Source organism: Ranitomeya variabilis, chromosome 1, assembly GCF_051348905.1.
Source record: "Ranitomeya variabilis isolate aRanVar5 chromosome 1, aRanVar5.hap1, whole genome shotgun sequence".
In the NCBI taxonomy this organism is placed as follows: Eukaryota; Metazoa; Chordata; class Amphibia; order Anura; family Dendrobatidae; genus Ranitomeya; species Ranitomeya variabilis.
The window spans coordinates 674,520,627-674,540,220 of NC_135232.1; positions in this window are offsets into that span (position 1 = coordinate 674,520,627).

The following is a 19,594-nucleotide window of genomic DNA, read 5'->3' on the forward strand; positions in this document are numbered from 1 at the left end:
TATGCATATAGTGTGGACCTGTTAACAGTATAGTGATGTGTATACACTTTAGACAGCCCCTCAGCCTCTATTCTATATACAGCCAGCACAGCAACAACCTCTGATATATACAGCCCAGCAGCAGCCCCTCTACAACTCGATCTAAACACTGCTGTGGCGTCACTGACCAGCTTAAAAAAACCTATGTCGCATCAAAGCGTGACGCCTTCAAAATTTATAAGAAGCAAAGCGAAGAGCTGTCTGGTTCATCTGAATATGTTCAGACGATAACTCGACACAGGCGCCAAAACGTGTGTCTCAATCCATTGGATTATGGTCATATGGAAGAAGTACAACTCAGCCCTTCTGAAAAATACAGAACAGAAACTTTCTTGCCTATCATTGATAGTTTATCGCTTCTCTAGACCAACGTCTTCAAGCATATAAAGATATATCTGTAATAATTATAGGGGATAACTCAGGAGACTCTTTGCGTGGAACAAGACAACTACAGGACACAGTTTTATAAGTGGTAAAGTCTATATTATCACACGGTGATTCAAACAGGTGCAGAGAGAAACTCAAGTCCACAACACTTGGTGCAAATAATAAACGCAGCTTAGCAGTCTATAGGAAACTTCAGAGGAAAATGCAATCAAGCAGAAAGTCTATGAAGCACAGTTATTCTTGAGGATACTTGACATGAATAAATCCTTGTCTTAGTCCAGGCACAGATAGATATGCTTATTAGGCAGTTCAAATCATATCTTAGCTCAACCAGGGAGGCCTGGTTAATAGTCTCAGGTTATTGCAAAGCAGCAACAGCTTACATGACCAGCAAATGCAGATGGAAGTAAACACGAACAGCAGATGAAGGAGGATTACTGGAAACTTGTGTATGCAGCAGGAACTCAGAGCAGAGTAGCAGGATCACCACACAGGTTCACAGGAGAAGCTGTATAGCCAGGGAGTAATCAGAGGTCAGGAGCTGGATGCAAGGCAGAATACTCTAGCACAGACTGAAGGCTGGGGTGGAGTTTTATAGCAGGAGACACAGTGCACATGAGACCAAAGACGCCATCTTGAAAAAGGGCAGTAATGCAGAAAAGGTAAAAAATGTTCAGAGTCCTGACAATATCAAGCAAATTTAGCATTTTTAGGGATCTGAAATAACTGTCTTCAGACAAGCTTAAGGCCACAGCAGAGGATCTAGTCAGGTCTTATTCAGATGACTTGGACATTACATTTATCGATGAACTGTCAGTTTGTTACATTTGCCAATTTATTCACAGACGAGGAGCCAAAAGATTTCAGCACTGAACTTTTCATGTACAAGCTTATCATGGAAAAGGGTGTGCAGGACACTTTCCCAAATTTTTAGATGGCTCTAAGGATATATCTAATTTTGATGGTAACAAACTGCAGTGGTGAGCGTTCCTTCTCAAAACTCAAATTAGTTGAAAACCGATTAAGGACATCCATGAAGCAGGAATGACTTGTAAATTTGGCTATTATGAGCATCGAGTCACATATACTGCGTGAATTGGACTTTAGTGACATCACTAGTGATTTTGCAGCACAAAAATCAAGGAAAGTGCCTGGATTGTAAAAAATGAATGATTTTACCCGAATTACTCTGCGTAAATGATTTCTGTAAATAAACTTGCGTTCGTTTCATTTTGTGTTTTTGCATTACATATTGCAACACCTTGAAAAATGGGCCTCCCTCCAAAATGGGCCCCGGGCCACCCACCTCTTAAATCCAACCCTGCTACCGCCCACTAACCTGCCTTACAACAACATGGAAACTCCTGTCAGGCATCATAGCAACCAAGCTACAAAACCATATTAACCAGTACATGAATCCAGCTCAGAAAGGCATTGGGACCGATGCCAGAGGCTCTATACACCAGGTCCTAGTAGATAGAGCAGTCACTCAAGATCCTGACAGACCAATCCTGGATTGACTACAGGAAAGCCTATGACTCACTGCCACACATGGATCTGTGAATGCTTGGCTCTCTACAATGTCAACAGGAAATAAAGAACCTTTCTTTAGAAACTCAATGGGGCAATGGGAAACAACATTGGAAGTCAACTCGACAACTAGCACAAGTGACCATCAAATGCGGCATATACCAAGGTAATGCACTGTCCAGATTGCTTTTCTGCATAGGCTTGAACCCCCTCAGTCAGATAATTACAAAGTCTGGCTCTGGGTACAAGTTCAAAAGTGGAAGCACCATCAGCCATTTCCTGTACATGGATGACATCAAGCTGTATGCGAAAAATAAACGAGACATCAAATCACTGATCCACCTGACAAGGATCTACAGAGAAGACATCGTGATGTCCTTCGGACTGGAGACGTGCGGCCGGTTGGTAATAAAGAGAGGCAAGGTAGTCAAGACTGATTGAATGGAATTACGAGCAGGGCACATAGATGTACAGACAAGCTACAAGTACCTCAGCATCCCACAGGGATACAGTAACCATGATGAGGAGGCAAGGAAAGCAGCAACATCCAAATACCATCAAAGTGTAAGACAGGTCCTGAAGAGTCAGCTCAATGGGAAGAATAAAATCCACGCCATCAATACATATGCCCAGCCACTTATCATATACCCTGCTGGCATAGTGTGCTGGCCAAAAGAAGAGATGGAAGCTGCAGATATGAAGACACGAAAGCTCCTCACAATGCATGGAGGCCTCCACCCTAAGTCTAACACCCAAAGATTGTATACCAACAGAAGGGAGGGTGGATGAAGCTTGATAATCATCCAAGCCACCATCATGGATGAAACAAGGCGTATCCAGGAATACATCAGAAAAATGGCACCACAAGATGAGATGCTGAGAGAAAGCCTAAGGCAGCAACAACAACAAATCTGGAAGGAAGATCGGGAACATGAAGCGCCATGGCAAGACAAGCCGCTGCATGGGATGCACCATCGACAGATAATGGAGGTGGCTAACATGGAGAAATCCTAACAATGGCTGGACAAAGCGGGACTCCGGGACAGCACAGCGGCACTAATCATAGCAGCACAAGTGCAAGCGCTAGGTACCAGATCCATAGAAGCCGAAATCTACCACACAAGACAAGACCCAAGGTGCAGACTATGCAAAGAAACCTCAGAAACCGTCCAACACATAGTGGCAGGATGCAAAATGCAAGCAGGAACAGCGCCTACCGAACGCCACAACCAAGTAGCAGGAATTGTATACAGGAACATCTGCACAGCATATGAGCTAAGTCCCCCTAAGTCCAAGTGGGATACCCCAGAAAAAGGTGGAGAATGAAAGGGCTAAAATCCTGTGGGACTTCAAGATCCAGACAGATAAGCAGGTGTTGGCTAACCAACCAGACATTGTGTTAGTAGACAAAGATCAGAAGACAGCCATGATAATAGATGTGGCAGTGCCAAGTGACAGCAACATCAGAAAGAAGGAATATGAGAAGCTGAAGAAATACCAGGTCCCCAAAGGAGAACTGGAGAAGATGTGGAAGGTGACGGCAACAGTGATTCCAGTGATGATAGGAGCACTTGGAGCGGTGACCCCTAAGTTGGAAAAATGGCCATAACAGATCCAAAGAGCAACATCTGAGCTCTCTGTCCAGAAAAGCGCAACCCTTGGAACACCTAAGATCCTGCGCAGACCCCTCAAACTCCCAGGTCTCTGGTAGAGGACCCGAGAATAAGAAAGGACAAAAAAGACCACCCCATATATATCCGTTCATCCGTTCAGGAGTTTTTACTGCTCATCAGAGCAGAGGTAGGCCTTCAATGGAGTTTTAAGGGGATGGATACCGTTTTTTCAGCTGAAGTCTGTCGGGCCATCTTTCTTCCTCCTGGAGACATACCTCTTCCCCCTGAGATCATTACTTGACCTATTAGTCAATATGATAAAAGCTATCTATTGGGTAAGGCACAATTTACTGGAGATCCAACCATTGATCCAATGCTCCGAAGAATGGGGCTCTGTAGTCCCCCATCCTGAACAGAATGGAGATTCCCATGCTCAACTTGTGCTCCATTCATCGTGTATGGAAAATGTTGAGAAAGCCGAGCGTGGTGAATCATCACGGGAGAAGGATGCACGTTTTATCAGGACACCTGCTACTGACGACAGTGGGCAGGAAAAGATCTGTTCATGCTGTTCTGCGGCCGGTAAAATAAATAATAGAAAAACAAACATGACACCAATTTCTCTAAAAGTCATCCTTAGAAATTCAATTACCTCCGAGCCTGTCATTAGATACTAATATTATGAGCGCTTCAAATCTGCTGGTAAACAAACGAGACTTCTCCTCTTATACATGAATTACGCCGACAGACAGCGCGAGATACGCGGCAATAGAAAGCCGCTCATTGGAATTCACTCTGTGATCCACTGATATGATTATGTTGTCTTAATATTATTCATAAGAAATGATGTGAAAACTGCAATTCTTTTCCCAAGGTGTAAAAAAAAAAAAAAAAACGTTCGGGTCGTCACACCATTATACTGCAAACTTACTAAACCTTAATGCAATTCAACCACTGATGAGAGATCATTTTCTAATAGTCTTAAAGGGACACACACACAGTGCCATTCAATTTATGCTTTTGTGGTTTTCTATTTAGTAGTCTTAAGTCGACTGGACATTGACTTTGTATTGTTAAAGGCAGTGTGATTTTGCAGTTGTGCTGCATGCCATTGTGCAGCTGCCGCATGGGTCTGGCTGCCTTGTCCACCAATGAATATATGAGTCTACGGTAAAACTGAGAGGTTGCCTGCCAACTTTTGGAATCATTCACTTGCCCATGCATGTTGGCGTGACTGCTTAACTATTAACAATATGGAATCAATTATCGATCAATTTTAAATTGATGGGCAAAATCGATAGCAACACCGTTAAGTCTTCAGGACAGTCACTTACTCTTGCAGGATGCAGGCCTGTTTCGGCCTGCTGAAGCCTGGTGCCACACAGAGGAAGTCAGTTGGTGCGATGACATCACAGGATGCTTTGCTCACGTTCACTGTGAGGCAGGATTGAAGAACAGGAGGCGGATGCGGTGGACAGAGAGCCTGGATATGATGAGTGTAAGTTGTTTTTTATTTTTTATGTGCGCTGTGGGGATACCATCATACTGTGTGGGTTGGCTGTAGGGAGAATATTGTGCTGCTTTAGGGGCCCATCATAGTGTATGGTGAGCTGTGAGGATACAATCACACTGTTTTAGGGGCCCATCATACTGTGTGGGTGGCAGTGTGGGGGGACCATCATTGTGTGTGCGCTGTGGTTATACAAATCATACTGTATGGATGGCTGTGGGGGGGACCATCATATGGTGTGTGTGCGTGGGGACTGTCAATGTGTAGAGGGTGCTGTGGGGATATGTTCATACTGTTTTAGAGGCCCATCATACTGTGTGCCTGGGAGGGGTGCTGTGGGGTACCATCACACTGTGTGAAGGGTCCTGTGGGAATACAAACATACTCTTTTAGGGGCCCATCATACTGTATGGGTGGCAGTGGGGGGGAACCCTCATAGTGTGTGTATGTGTGCACACGTGCTGTGGTGGGACCATCACACTGTGTGGAGGGTTCTGTGGGCACACAATCATACTGTATGGGTGGCTGTGGGGTGGACCATCATATGGTGTGTGTGGGGGGGAAGGGGGTGCTGTCTGGGAAACATCATAATGTGTGGAGGGTGCTGTGGTGAAATTCATACTGTTTTAGGGGCCCATCATACTGTGTGTGTGGGAGGGGGTGCTGTGGGGTACCATCACACCGTGTGAAGGGTGCTCTGGGAATACAATCATACTGTTTTAGGGGCCCATCATACTGTAGTGTGTGGGATGGGGTGCTGTGGGGGGATCATCATACTGTGTGGAGGATGCTGTGGGGATATAATCATACTGATTTAGGGGTGCATCATACAGTGTGTGTTTGGGAGGGTGTGCTGTGGGGGGACCATCATACTGTATGGTGGGCTGTGGTTTTCAAAAAGCCTTTCCTTAAATATTTTAAATAGCTTGGTCACTTAAATGTGTTTGGTCTTTAGGAATGTGATTTTGCGACCCTCACATATACAGGTGCTTCTCACAAAATTAGAAAATCATCAAAAGGTTAATTTATTTCAGTTCTTTAATACAAAAATTGAAACTCATATTATATGGAGTCAATACACACAGAGTTATCTATTTAAAGTGTTTATTCCTGTTAATAATGATGATTATGGTTTACAGCCAATGAAAATTCAACAGTCATTATCTCAGTAAATTAGAATAATTAACAAAAAACACCTGCAAAGGCTTCCTAAGCATTCGAAAAGGTCCCTTAGTCCGTTTCAGTAGGCTCCATAATCATGGGGAAGACTGCTGACTCTAGCAGGACTTGGCACCCGCCAAAATCACCAATACCTGGTTTAAAAACAACAGTATCACTGTGTTTGACTGGCCAGCAAACTCGCCTTAACCCTATGGGGTATTGTCAAGAGGAAGATGAGAGACACCAGACCCAACAATGCAGACAAGCTGAAGGCTGCTATCAAAGCAACCTGGGCTTCCATAACATCTCAGCAGTGCCACAGGCTGATCGCCTCCATGTCATGCTGCATTGATGCAGTAAATGATGCAAAATCAGCCCTGACCAAGTATTGAGTGCATTTACTGAACATACATTTCAGTAAGCCAACATTTCGGATTTTAAAATCATTTTTCAAGCTGATGTTATAAAATATTCTAATTTACTAAGATAATGATTTGGGGTTTTTCGCTGACTGTAAGCCATAATCATCAACATTAACAGAAATAAACAGTTGAAATAGATCACTCTGTTTGTAATGACTCTATATAATATACAAGTTTCACTTTTTGTATTGAAGAACTGAAATAAATTAACTTTTTGATGATATTCTAATTTTGCGAGAAGCACCTGTATCAGTAAAAACCATAACATTATGTCACCAATATATTTGCTAAAACAGAGTTGAAATGGCCAAGCCCTTTAAAAAGTCTGATTAATTATGTACAAGGTTCTACCTTTTTGACCACTTTGATTTTGGAGCCAATTCGTATTAGGACACAAAGGCCCTCGATTTTTGGGCACACTTAGCCATGTCCCATTCTTCTTGAGCTCAGCCTACTTTTCCAAAAGTTGACAAAGTTGTCCGAGACTGTCGTAAAAGCACCAAAAATTGCAAATTTTGCAGAATTTGGAGTTGCAAGCAGTTCTACATCAGAATTCTGCAGCTAACTACTTTGATGAATTGACTTGCCATCCTGTCCTGAAAGCTGTTGCCTGATCCTGTGTATAAGCATGTGTGCACATTAATAACATAATCACATTAACAATCTGCTAATAAAGTGCATTCAGCTGTTTAATACATCTCCTGGGGAATATCAATGCGATTATATCTGTCCATTCAGGAATTCTAGTTTGTAGAAGCGGAGGCGACACTAACTCTTCCTGACATCAGTACAAAAAAGTGACACTAAATTTTTACACGGCACATTCAGACATTACTGTCAACATGGACCCGGCAGCATTCCGTATGCAAAAGCCCTATGAAAGTCATCTATTTAGAGGGTATCTAAGCTTGCAAATAATTTTCGATACAATGTAATTCCTGTTCTGTAGGTCTCGGTCCAAAGACACTCAATGATGACAAAATCCAAAGAAGCAGAATCAATACTGTAATACTCAGTGCAGGGAATGGCTACATAAAGTGTCTTGAGAGGTCCGTGAATTACATAACTAGCCCAATATGTAATGGTTTTGTCACGGGGTTACCACAACAGAGAGGAGCCACAAGCGTCTGATTGCTCCTACTCCTGCGTCTTTCAGCACTTTGTAAATGACATCTTTAGTTACCTGGTAGGCAGCTTTGTGGTTATCTATCTGGATGTATCACTAAGGCTTCTTGAACACTTACTGTGATTTTAGCGGCCTCTTTTTGCAGGCCTTTTTTGCGGGCCGTATTGCCGTAATTTTCCTGGTCTGCCACAAAAATCTTGCGGATCGCCGTTTTTCTGGATTAGAATAGTAGGGAAAAAGTAGGGACCAAAAAAAAATGGTGATCCGCAAAAACGGAATTCACGGTGCACCGCAAAAACAAGCTTCCGTTGTTTTTGCAGCCCCATTGATTTTCAATGGGGGTCGTGTCCGTAAGCCGTGAAAAATATTGAGCAGGCTCAATATTTTTTCACGGCCGTAAATACGGCCCTAACGGCCATACGGTGTATGGCGCTCCGTGGAATTATTGCGGCTCGTTTTTGCGGCCCCATAGAAATCTATTGGAGGCGCACAAACAGGAAGAAAAACCACAACAAGTGTAAAAGAAGCCTAAACAGTAAAACCACAAAAAGAGGACTTAAAAATCCTCCAAAAATTAAAAAAACTACCCATGTAGTTAAGAAACACAGGTGCAAAAATACCGATCAGACAACCACTCTCAGCCTGCCAATCCACAAAGGGGGTGGCTGCTTGGTATATTAATGCACAATAGCGCGTTGGCAGGCTGAGAGTGGTTGTCTCACCGGTATTGCTGCACCTGTGTTAAGGTACCTTCACACTAAACGATATCGCTAGCGATCCGTGACGTTGCAGCGTCCTGGCTAGCGATATCGTTTAGTTTGACACGCAGCAGCGATCAGGATCCTGCTGTGATATCGCTGGTCGTTGAACAAAGTTCAGAACTTTATTTGGTCGTCAGACCGGCGTTTATCGTCGTGTTTGACACCAAAAGCAACGATACCAGCGATGTTTTACACTGGTAACCAGGGTAAACATCGGGTTACTAAGCGCAGGGCCGCGCTTAGTAACCCGATGTTTACCCTGGTTACCAGTGTAAAATGTAAAAAAAACAAACAGTACATACTCACCTTCGCGTCCCCCGGCGTCCGCTTCCCACACTGACTGAGCGGCCCTGCGCTTAGTAACCCGATGTTTACCCTGGTTACCCAGGGACCTCGGCATCGTTGGTCGCTGGAGAGCGGTCTGTGTGACAGCTCTCCAGCGATCAAACTGCGACGCTGCAGCGATCGGCATCGTTGTCGCTATCGCTGCAGCGTCGCTTAATGTGAAGGTACTTTTACTGCCATCTTAACTGCATGGGTCCACTGCATCCTGATAGTGCTCTTGTTTGGAGGCCTGTGCAGGTAAACATCTCTGCCTTTTTTCTGCTTTTTTTAATTTTTGGAGGACTCGCAAGTGTGAGGACCCTTGATGTGGGATGCGAGCTTGCATATCGACTAATACCTCACATATTTTTGTATGTGTTTTCTGCACTTTATTTTTTAGGGTGCAGTTGAGCCCATTTGGTCTTGTAAACTGTGGTGTCTGTTCACATGGGATGCATTTGGATAGCACTGGGCAGCTCTCCTGATCTTATAGTATGGGCATCACTAATAGGCTGTAAGTGTATGTGAACAGCGCTGCATACAAACCTCTATTGTGCATTTATATACTATGCAACCACCCCCTCCATGGATTGGCAGACTGAGACTGGTTGTCTCATCGGTATTTTTGCACCTGTGTTGCCGCCATCTTAACTGTATGGGTCCACTGCATCCTGATAGTGCACTTGTTTGGAAGCCTGGGCAGGTAAACATCTCTGCCTTTTTTCTGCTCTTTTTTATCTATCTGGATGACATTAATTTTTTCACCTGACCTTGAGTCATATCAGGTACATGTCAGGCAGGTCTTTCATATACTCAGAGATAATAAATTATATGTTTAACTGGAGAACTGTATGTACGGGCGGTATTGGATTGGGATTGTTCTGAGGATTGGCAGGCGTTACAAAAGTTGTTAAGTTTCGCCAACTACTACCGTAAGTTCATTAAAAACTTTTTGGTAGTAGCCAAACCTCGGACGGATATGACTAGAAAAGGGACAGACTGTTCCAAGTGGTCCAGTCCAGCCAGGGAGGCATTCGATACTTTGAGGAGGTGTTTTTCATCTGTGCTGATCCTCATACAGCCTGACGTCTTTCAGCCTTTTATCATCAAGGTTGACGCGTCTGAGGTGGGAGTGGGGGTTGCCGCAGGTTGCGTCTCCTGGGAAATGTCGTCCATGTGCATATTTTTCGAAAAAGTGTCATCTGCAGAGAAAAATTATGACGTGGGTAACAGGGAACTATTGGAAATCAAGTGGTCTTTTGAAGAGTGGAGTCATTTTTTGGAGGGAGCGGTTCATCCAGTTAAGGTGATCATGGATCATAAGAATCTTGCGTATTTGGAATCGGCAAAATGTCAAACGCCTCTTCAGGCAAGATGGGCATTGTTCTTTACCAGGTTTAACTTTCTTGTTACATATAGGCCGGGAAACAAAAACATCAAGGCAGATGCCTTGCCTCGTTGTTTTGCTGGGGGAGGAAATAATTGTTAACCGGTACCTATTCTACAAAATGGGTGGTTATAGCATCTATATGCTCCAATCTTGAAACAGAGGTTGTTGATGCTCAGGGGGACACCCATGCTGCCTGTCTACTAGGTAAACTGTTTGTTCCTGTTAATTTTCGTCTAAGAGACCTTGGTGAACATCATGATTTGGTCTTGGCCAGACATCCTGGTAATAAAGACAACAATGATCTTCTTACTCAGCATTTTTGGTGGCCAGGTGCTCATCAGGATGTCCCGGAGTATGTAGCCGCCTTCAGTGTCTGTGCGCATTCTAAGACCTTTCATACTCGTCCGTCGGGGGCTCTCCAACAATTGGAGATTCCTAGTAGACATTAGACTCACTTAGTTGACTTTATTACGGATCTACCCGTGTCGGCGGGAAATACGGTAATTTTGGTGGTCATGGATAGATTCAGTTAGATGTGTCATTTTATTGCATTACCAGCTTTACTGAACGCCAAGTCCTTGGCCCAAATTTTCATCAAGGAAACTGTAAAATTACATGGGACCTCGACTGATATTGTTTCTGACCAGAGGTACAGTTTGTTTCCAAGTTTTGGAGGGCATTTTGCACCTGTCAGGAGATCCACCTGTCATTTTCTTCTGCATTTCACCCGCAGTCTAATGGACAGACTGAACGGGCTAACCAGCATCTGTAGACTTATGTTAGGTGTTTTGTATCTGAGTATCAGGAGGATTGGATTACCTACTTACCATTAGCCGAATTTACAGTAAATATCGTAGTCATGAATCTACTGGTAAGTCCCCTTTTTTCGGGGCATATGGGTTTCATCCTCAATTCAGCTCATTTAATAAGAATCGTTCTTCTCAATTCCCTGAACAGGAACGGTTTTCATCATCTATTACATTCGTATGGCAGGGGGTTACTAATAATTTAAGGACGATAGGATCCAAACATAAAAGAGTATGGCTGATCGGAGATGTTTGGTGGGTCCGGACCTGTGTGTTGGTGACTTGGTGTGGTTGTCCTCTAGGAACATTAAGTTGAAGGTTCCATCTTTGAAATTGGCTCCCAGGTTTATTGGTCCTTATAAGTTCGTAGCCATCGTCAATCCCGTAGCATTTCGCCTTTCTTTACCGCCTACTTTTAGGATCCATGATGTATTTCAGCAGTCTCTCCTCAAAAATACGTTGCATATTCGGTACTGTAGTATCCACACGGTGTAAGGAATTTAAGAGAGGGTAAGCTTTAACTGTATTTTATTCTTCTCTTTTCCTCCAGCACACAGCATAACATCTTCTCCTCAGGCTATATCAGAAACTGAAACTGGTTTTGTTGGTTGATTTTTGACGCACAACAACCATATCACCTCTTTTGATGGCACATGTCTGTGCCCCTCGCCTTCTGTCTGCATAATGTCTCATGGCTTGCTTGCTAAAGAAATCTGTTGTTCGCACTGAAGAGTCATTTGGTAAGGGATGACTGGTCACATCAGGGATCCATGTACGAAGAGTTCTGCTGAACATTAGATGAGATGGAGCAGCATTAGTGGTGGAATGTGGCGTATTACGGTAATTGCGCATGAATTTGTATAGTGACTGTTTCAGTGGGGTGTGCTCCAGGCTAGCTGCCTTGATTCGTTTCCCCATGGTGCGCATGAAACATTCTACAATTCCATTAGCTTGCGGCCAGCAAGGTGTGATCTTTCTGTGGTTGAACCCCAAGTATTCAGAAAACTGTGCAAACACATGTCCATTGAATGGAGGTCCATTATCTGTTTTGACCACTCTTGGAATGCCATATGCAGAGAATATGTCGTCCAGTTCTGGTATGACACTATTAGCAGACGTTGAAGAGATGAATGAAATGACAGGGTATCTAGAATATTCATCAATTGTTACTAGAATGTATTGGTCATTTGGTAATGGTCCATATATGTCGACTGCCACTTCCTCCCATACAGCAGTGGGTAACGGAGACATTTGTAATGGCTCTAGAGTTGACGATGGAGTAATTAATTGACAAGTGGAGCAATGTCTAATCTTCTCTTCCACCAATTTATCCTTATTTGGGAACCACACTTTTTCTCTGAGTAACTTTTTTGTGCCAACAATTCCTAGATGACCTTAGCGTGCTATCTGTATGACTAGGTTGCACAAGGCCTTAGGTACAACCAGTTTGGTACCACGAAGGATGAGTTGGTCTTCAGTGACTGATAATTCCTCACGTACATTTGAAAATAGTTTTAACTCCTTCAGGTCAATCCTGTTGTGAATTCTGTTCTCGAACTCCCTCCTGTGGTCAGGAATGGTACTTCGGCGAGTTCTGTCCATGGACTCCCTCTGGTGGCTGTGAGTGGAGCCGCTGGTTCTGAGGTTCTTTCTTCAGCTGACCTCGTTTAGTCCTGGCTGGTTGCTCTATTTAACTCCACTCAGATCGTTACTTGATGCCAGCTGTCAATGTCCTAGTACTGGTTCAGTTTTCTCTTGGATCTTTCAGATGACCTGTCTACTCCAGCAAAAGCTAAGTCCCTGCTAGCTTATTTGTTCACCACTGTTTTCTTATCCAGCTTGCTATCATGATTATGCCTTGCTAGCTGGAAGCTCTGGTATGCAGAGTGGCACCTCCGCACTGTGAGTCAGTGCGAGAGTCTCTTTTGCACACTCTGCGTGTTTTTTTGTAGATTTTTGTGCTGACCGCAAAGATACCTTTTCTATCCTCAATCTGTTTAGTTAAGTCTGGCCTCCTTTGCTGAAACCTGTTTCATTCCTGTGTTTGTGACTTCCATCTTAACTCACAGTCAATATGTGTCGGGGGCTGCCTATTTCTTTGGGGAATTTCTCTGAGGCAAGTTAGGCTTAATTTTCTATCTTTAGGGGTAGTTAGCTCTTAGGCTGTGAAGAAGCGTCTAGGCAGAGTCAGGTACGCTCCACGGCTATTTCTAGTGTGTTGTGATAGGATTAGTGGTTGCGGTCAGCAGAGCTCCCACTTCCCAGAGCTTGTCCTGTATTACTAGTTTGCTCATCAGGTCATTCCGGGTGCTTCTAACCACCAGGTCATCATAACACAATCCCATCTTCAGGAAATTTTTTCTTTTGAATTTCATGCCACCTTCTGTTTTGGATAATTTGTATTAAGGCACAGAGTGTCTTGTCACTTGTTGTTGTATTCACAAACTGATCAACAGAAAGTGCTTTTCTCATGGCGTGAGCTGTAACAAAGTGGATGTATTCTTCAATGGAGGAATGCACAGGTAAATGATCATTCGTAGGATGTCTTGAGAGATAATCAGCCGGAGTGCTGTATTTTCCAGGTTTGTGAACAATTTTGTAATTATAGTCCTTTAGACATAGACCCCATAATTCAATCCGTGCCGGCATTTTAGCTCTGGGATTTCCATAGAGAAATAAGTGAAAGTGTTCACATCCCCAGACGACTGCCAAGCTTTCTTTTTCAGGTTGCAAATACTTTCTTTCAGTGCTTGTTAAGCTTTTACTTGCATAAGAAATGATGTGGGGACTTTGATTGTCATCCTTGTATTGTGCTAAAATTGCACCCAGTCCCACGGGACTGGCGTCCACAATCAGTTCGGTTCGAAGAGCTGGATCAAAATAGGCCATGGTGGTTGTTGAGCAAAGTTCGTTTTAAATTGTTTCAAAAGAGGCCTGACAGTCTTGGGACCATTGAAAAATGCAATTTTGTTTCGTACGTTCCCTTAATGGAGTGCTGATTGTCGAAAAATTTGGAATATATCTAGCACAGTAGCTTGCCATTCCAAGAAAAGAGCGCACTTCACTGGCATTCTGTGGAATTGAAGCTGCTCTGATGGATTCCACTTTCTTGGGATCAGGTCGTACTCCTTCCGCCGAGAAAATGTGACCATAGAACTCCAATGAATTTTTATCAAATTCACATTTTTCTTTGTTTAAAGTGAGTCCAGCAGAGAGCAGACATTCAAAGATAGCATATAGAGCACGATTATGTTCAGCTTGAGTTTTCCCAAAAACCAGTATGTCATCACTGTAATTAAAGGCATTTGGAATATGTTGAATGACGCTCCTTATCGTATCTTGAAAAATTTCTGCTGCTGAGCAGACCCCAAACGTCACTCTTTTGTATCTTCTGAGACCCACATGGGTGGAAAATGTTGTTAAGTATCTGGATTCTGGACTCAATTCTAGTTGATGATAGCCCTTATTGAGGTCGAGCTTTGAAAAAACAGTTGCTCCATTTAATAAATGAATAATGTAATCAATTGTGGGTGAGATGTGTCTTTCCCTTTGAATAGCAGTGTTGGGCAGGCGCATGTCAACACACAGTCTCACCTGCTCTGGAGTCTTTGGTTTTGGAACTACCACAAGTGGAGAGACCCACGGAGTGGGACCAGAAACAGTTTCTATGACATCATCATCCATGAGTAATTGGAGTTCCTTGTCTACCTTCTTTCTCAGGTGAAATGGAATCCGCCTGTGAGCCTGGGCTACTGGACGAACACTGTCATCCACATGAAGATGCACTTGAGAGTCTTTTAATTTTCCTAGTCCACTAAATAGGGAGGGAAAACTTGTACATCCCGGTCTGCAGGGTCGGTTATGGTATGAACAATCTGGATGAGTCCTAGCTTCAAGGCAGTGTGATAGCTGAGAAGACAGCCTCCTGATCCTTGTAATGTGTGAAAAGTGGTTTTCTGCCTATTTTCTTTATAGCTAAGTTCAGCATCAAATTGTCCCATTGTAACTAGAGGTGTTTTAGATCCATATGGAAATATTTCAGTATGCACTTGCTGTAAGACTGGCTTTGTTTTCAACTGTTCATAAGTATTGCAGTCTATGATATCCACCGAAGCTCCTGTATCTATTGTAAAGGTGATATCCGTGTTGCAGATGGTGAGTGTAATACATGGAGACTGCACTGAGCCAGTGACAGAAGTTGTGAACACATAGTTCTCAGCCACAGACATTTCTTCTATATCCTGATTTACCATTTTTATATTTGCAGGCTTTGTCATTGGCAGAGGAGACTTTTTGGGTGCTGATTTGCAGACAACTGCAAAATGGTTCCCTTTTCCACATTTGCTGCAAGTTTGTCCTATAGCTGGACATTTGTTCATGTGGTGTGGGAAGTCTTGTCCACATCTATAACATTTCTTCTGTTGCGGGGCTTGCTTGCCTTGTGCACTGTTATGTTTGAGATTATGCACATGTAAATTATCCCCATTCTCCATTGCAGTTGCCTGATGATCTGCTATATCCATAGCACGGGCCATCTTGAGTAAATCATGCAGAGATAGATCCTGCTGCAGAGCTTTACGCCTTATGTTATTAGACGAGCAGGTGACAATTACTTGAGTTAGGATTTCATCATCTACGTCAGTAAATGCACACCCATGTGCAAGTTCTTTTAGCCGGGTGACATAGGTGTCTATGGATTCTTCTGGAAGCTGCTTAGCAATCCTGAATTTGTATCTTTCATATCTGATGTTTTGTTTAGGGTTGAAGTAGTCAGTGAGAGCTTTGGAGCAGTTGCTGTACGTGTCTGTCTCTGCTGCCGGTAATGTGCTGCATGTCATAGACTCCTGTGCCCGCCCAATGCAGGAACACGGCTCGCTTTCTTTTATCATCCTTTATATCTATTGCTTCCAGAAAGTTCTCAAACCGATTTAACCATTTTCTCCTGTTATGAGAGAGATTAGTGACATCAGTCATATCAAACTGTGGGAACGTGTGCAAGTATTCAGCCATGATGGAGTCTCTCAGTGGCGCTAGCGTGTGAAGCAGTAAAGCAGGGTATCAGTACTCACAGCAGCAGGTGATTGCATCCCATCCTCGTCGCCAGTTGTAGCATCCACACGGTGTAAGGAATTTAAGAGAGAGTAAGCTTTAACTGTATTTTATTCTTCCCTTCTTTTCCTCCAGCACACAGCATAACATCTTCTCCTCAGGCTATAACTGAAACTGAAACTAAACTCCCGCCCTCACTTACTTAAAGAGACGTATCTAATTCCTATACATTACAGGTACCATCACCATTACCACCATTTCCTGTCATTGTATATGAAAACTTACAATTTCAGATAGCAAAAATCATGGATTCTCGTTTAGTTAGTCGGTCGCTTCAGTATCTGGTACATTAGAGGGGGTACTGTCTTGAAGAGAGGATGTGGGCGCCAGCATCTGATGTCCATGCGACCAGACTGATCCAGTCTGGGGAGTACTGTCACGAGGTTACTGCAACAGAGAGGAGCCAGAATTCCGCAGCGCCTGATTGTTCCTACTCCTGCTCTGAAAATCAGCACTTCACCTTTTTAAGGCTGTGTGCACACGTTGTAAACATATGACCCAAACCCATACACCTCAAATTTGGGGTGGGTAACACTCTACCAAATCTATCAACATACTGACCAACTAAGCAGTTATTAAACCGCACGCTGAATCAAAAGTGTTTTTACTTTTTTTTATATAAAAAGTTATAACTTTATTAATACACACATTACACATAAAATTTGTTTTAAAAACAATGCCTCTAAACCACATAAAGTATCAAAAATAATGGCAGGTAAGCGCAAAGCATACAATATTATCGGATCACCATAAATTAGATTTGAGAAGGAAGCTGTTGCGAAACGCGCGTCAGGGTCTGGCAAGGAGTAGCGTGCCACGCGGCTGTAAGCAGGGATCACCATATACCTAGGTAATATGCATTTATTCGGATTATTTAGCCCATTTATCCTGTGTGTATTCACGTATGGTGCCAGTATCATCTGGCTATAGTGACCTTACTAAATTGGGACAATTTGTCAATAATATACAGCTTCACTGGTCTTATGCTGCTGGCACACTGGACAAATAGAAAACGGTATATATTTGGGTACTCTTAAGTTAATTTTATATAATCAGGGCTCTAGTGCCTAGAACACTAAGGGACCTTATAAAGTTTGATGCATTGATTCACATATTAATGCATTTTAGGATTTTGAAATATTGATGTAAATTTATATAATTGCAGTGTAGATGTATACTGCATCTACAGAACTGTGGTTTTAGTGCCTTGCTTAAAAGGACATTTTTTGTCGATTATTTGGTCTATTTAGTATAACACATATTGCATGTAGCCAGATGCTATTAGCTTATTAGAGCACACAATAATACCACAAAAATTGAGATACTTCGTCTGTATGCTATAAGATTTAAAGTGCTCTGCAAAATTCTCAAATCTAATTTATGGTGATCCGATAATATTGTATGCTTTGCGCTTACCTGCCATTATGTTTGATACTTTATGTGGTTTAGAGGCATTGTTTTTAAAACAAATTTTATGTGTAATGTGTGTATTAATAAAGTTATAACTTTTTATATAAAAAAAGCAAGAACACTTTTGATTCAGCGTGCGGTTTAATAACTGCTTAGTTGGTCAGTATGTTGATATATGTGTGCACACGTTGCAGATTTTTCCCGCTTTTTTTCATTATAAAAACGCAATAAAAATGCATACATTATGCATCCCATCATTTCGAATGCATTCCGCAATTTTTGTGCACATGATGCGTTTTTTTCCACGAAAAAAAAACGCATCGCGGTAAAAAACGCAGCATGTTCATTAATTTTGCAGATTTTTTTGCGGATTTCCCACTATATTATTGCATTGGGAAACTCCGGAAAAATCTGCAAAAAACGCACCAAAAACGCACCCAAAACGCAGTAAAAACGTGGTAAAAACGCGAGAAAAATGCATGCGGATTTCTTGCAGAAAATGTCCTGTTTTGCTCAGGAAATTTCTGCAAGAAATCCTGAACGTGTGCACATAGCCTAAATGATGTTTATTTCTTTTGGCATTCCAAGGATCAAATGCAAAAAGTTTTTTATAAGGTGAGCCCATAATAGTGCAAAAACATTTTGTGGTTTGATATTAATGTTTCAGCGGTAATGGCTTTCCTCAGAACTACAAAAAAGAGAAATTATCCCAATTACAATACATCACGGTATTTATACACAAAAGTTCATTAAAGAATTATAATAGCATCAGAAGTTTCTATAAACTATGGAGTGGATTCCTATTTGTGCATCCAGTATATATGTTGTGTGCCTCTTCGCGTCTCTTATGCTCTTATTATATTTCTTTTGGCAGAACAGGGGTTAATCGGCCATGTTGGAGACTCTGGGAGTCTGAGCCCTCAGCTGAGCTTGGTTAGCCACTCCTATTCCCTATATAATCTGGCACATGATTGAAACAGATTGTCAGAGCTAGCTAATGCTGCATGGCTTGAAGGAGAGGTGTTTTGGTGGTTATATGAGGAGTTTGGTGGAGTTATCTGTGACTGTTGCATGGGTTTGTAAGTGTGATAATTCCCTTCTCTTACTTTTTTTTCCCCCCATCTTCCACGCCCTGCTGCATTCCTCTGTAAAATATGAGTGAATATTTGTATGCCTGGTATTTTCAGTTGCCCTTGTTTGTGTTACCTTGTTCATCGGGTTGGTGCACAGCAGCTCCCCTCTCCCCTTGGTGGGGGAAGAGGACAGAGGGCTGATTCAGGAGATAAGGCAAGGGTGGAGGCCCCGGCATCTTCACCTTCAGAAGTATCCCGGGAAATAGGGCAAGCTAGGGCGCACCCTAGTGTTAGGGACAGGGAAGAAGCCCCTGGTCCCATGACACCTGACAGCTGTGTCATGACAGCTTTATTTTCCCCATTGCAGCGCTGCAAGAGAACTGAACAATTGCTGTGGGATTCTCCATCAGATTAAAGCTGATCATTAAGGGGGCTATCCAATTAAAGTGAATAAGTAAGAAGGTTTTTGCTATAAAATCTGAGAGCAGCATGATGTAGGGACAGAGACCCTGATTCCAGTGATGTGTCACTTACTGGGCTGCTTGGTGCAGTTTTGCTAGAATCCCTGCTTTCTCTGCTGCAGATGTAGTAGTGGTCAGAATGTTGAGCTGTGTATAACCCCGCCCACACCCCTGATTGGCTGCTTCCTGTTCACACTGTCAGCAAGATGCCAATCAGTTGTGGGGGTGGGGGTTACATAGGTTAGCAGGACTCCCTTGCATGTGGGACCTAGTCTAAGGGCTCTTTTCCATTTGCGAGAAACACGTTCGTGTCTCGCATGTGAAAACCAAGCTCTGACGCCGGCACTCCAGAGCGGAGCGTGCGGCCGCATAGCAACACATGGAGCTGCACGCTCCGCTCCAAAGTGCCGGTGCCAGAGCTTGGTTTTCACATGCGAGACACAGACGTGTTTCTCGCAAATGGAAAAGAGCC